Source organism: Arachis ipaensis, chromosome B3, assembly GCF_059453495.1.
Source record: "Arachis ipaensis isolate K30076 ecotype BB chromosome B3, ASM5945349v1, whole genome shotgun sequence".
NCBI classification, from domain to species: Eukaryota; Viridiplantae; Streptophyta; class Magnoliopsida; order Fabales; family Fabaceae; genus Arachis; species Arachis ipaensis.
The window spans coordinates 97,655,453-97,657,871 of NC_142438.1; the positions used below are offsets into that span (position 1 = coordinate 97,655,453).

At 39.1% G+C, this 2,419-nt stretch overlaps 1 pseudogene; it reads left to right on the forward strand.

Annotated features, from left to right (window-relative positions):
* The first annotated feature begins 233 nt into the window (after positions 1–233).
* On the forward strand, positions 234–1,814 carry LOC148571708 (uncharacterized; annotated as a pseudogene).
* The last annotated feature ends 605 nt before the right edge of the window (positions 1,815–2,419 follow it).

A 2,419-nucleotide genomic window follows, 5' to 3' on the forward strand; every position in this document is an offset into this window, starting at 1 on the left:
TCCTCGCCCAAAGTTTTAACACCTTGCCTATAAATAGGTTGGGACATTTCTTGCATCACATATTCATACAAGTCTTCCTTACAATCATAAGTCCTTGTTCCACCTTGTGCAATCCTAAACACGTTCCACTTCCCTCTCAACAGCAACATTTCTTTCTTCATTCTCCTTACACTATAAAACCATACCTCAACCAACCATAAATCCATCTTTGCCTTCTCCCTCTAATTGAATTCATGGCTTCATCAAGCTCAAAGAGAAGACAAGGGAAGGAACCAATGGTAACCGAGCCTCCATCCTATGATACAAGGAAGTTTAGATCTAAGTTTCATGAAAGAAAATATCATAGATTCATGAAAACAAAGCACATCATTCATGAGAGGGGTTTTGAGCTGAGGTACGGAGAATACCCCATCATGAGGCAGATCACTAGGGAGAGAAGGTGGGACCTTCTATGCGATCCTCTTACCAAGATTAGTGCAGTCATGATCAGAGAATTTTATGCAAATGCTATGAAAGAGAGTGAAGACAGCATCCCTTACAAAAGTTATGTTAGAGGAGTTGAAGTGGATTTCAGTCCAGCATCCATTACAAGGGCCTTAAAGTTGAGAATCATAACTTATGAAGAGCTCAGCTATGAGGCCAGACTGCAAGGAGAGAATGACCCTGATGAGATCTTACAGGGGATATGCTTGGAAGACACAGACTGGGAAAGAGATTCAAAAGGGATCCCAAGCCAATTGAAAAGAATAAATCTCATTCCTGAGGCCAAGGGGTGGTATGAGGTAGTGAGGAGATCTATACTCCCTACTGGAAACACCTCAGGAGTCACAATCAAGCGAGCACTCTTGACATACTGTATCTTACACGGGGGAGAAATCAACCTTGCGCAACTCATAGCCGACAGTATTCAAGAGATAGCTGAGAGCACAAACAAATCAACTAGGCTCGGTCATCCAAGCACCATTCTAAGGCTATGCAACAAAGCTGGAGTGATTTTTGAAGATGAGGACACAAAGAGAGTAAAAAAGGGGACGGGAATCACAAAGAGAAACATGGAAGGAATTAATGAGGATGATGATCAAAAAGAAAGACCCCAAAGAAGAAGAAGATCAGAGGAAGAGGAAGAGCAAGCTCACAGTGCCATAGATATGAGTCAACTACAAAGAGCTCTTGAGGAAATATCACAACAAAATATGAGAACACAAGAGCAATATTCAAGGCACCAAGAGCAATATCTAGAGCACTGGGAGCAATATTTGAAAGATAGGGAGCAAAATGAAGCTTGGTAGCACAGAATGGAGGAAAGACTAGAGAGCTGGCAGCAACAAATGATGGTCCAACAACAAGAATTTCAAGCCAAGATTCTTGAGGGGCAAAGAGAACAAACAACAAGACTTCAAGAGTTATATGACAAAATGTTCCTAACCCAAGCCAAATATGGGGAATATACTCACAACTTGTATTAGTGGAAAAACATTCATCATACTATTGGAGAGATTAGACATGTGCAACAAAAAGAGTCTAATGAAAATATGCAAGCAAGGTTAGAGTATTTGACCCACAATATGCCAGCACTAGATCCACAAATCAAACCATTTGAGCAGTGCCAAGAATTTAGAGACCGACAGAAAGCAAGGTCTCTTCACTAAACAGATGTAACACATGAAAGATTGGAGGCAGTTGGGCTCTCAGGACTATTAGATCCTGTCTGGGATAGAAGGTGCCCTAGTGAAGAAATTCAAGACTACTCCAAGCTTTGGAAGAGAAAGAAGAAGAAAGGAGAATCAAGCAATAACCAGGAACAGGACAACTAGAAGGTGGTGAAGTTCTTTCATTTTCCTAAAATAAATAAGGAAGATGTAAATCTGAAACATGATATACCTCCAATTGTTCTCTGTTTCGCACATATTTTAGCTTAAAAAGTTATCTGCATAATAATTGTCATCTTTCATTTGCTTAAATTTTTTTTTGTTCCCCTTGCTGTTTGAATAAAAGAGAGATATTAAATTTAGAAAAGTAATTGTTCAATGTTGCAAAAGTTAGAATGAAAGTTAGTGGTGGTATGTGTTTGATTCAATTGTTAGCTCACTAAATAATTGCTGCAAAATGACATGCTACTTGAAGCTTAAGCTAGTTTGCTGCTATGATCCTTCAACTAATGAAAATCCCTTGAAAGTACATCAAAACAGAAAGAAAAAGAAATAGAAAAGCCAAAGAAAATGGCAAAGAAACAAACAATAAGGCTAGACACCAATAGCTTGGACCCTAGGACATATGCCTGTGGTGTTTTTGTACTAGGATATGCTTGGACAAGTAAGTTCTAAGGAGTATTTCAAAACTTGGCCACTTAGATCAACTGATTTGGGATTGCCAACTGAAAGTCCACAATAAAGAGCAACCTAGCTACAAAACACTTAGT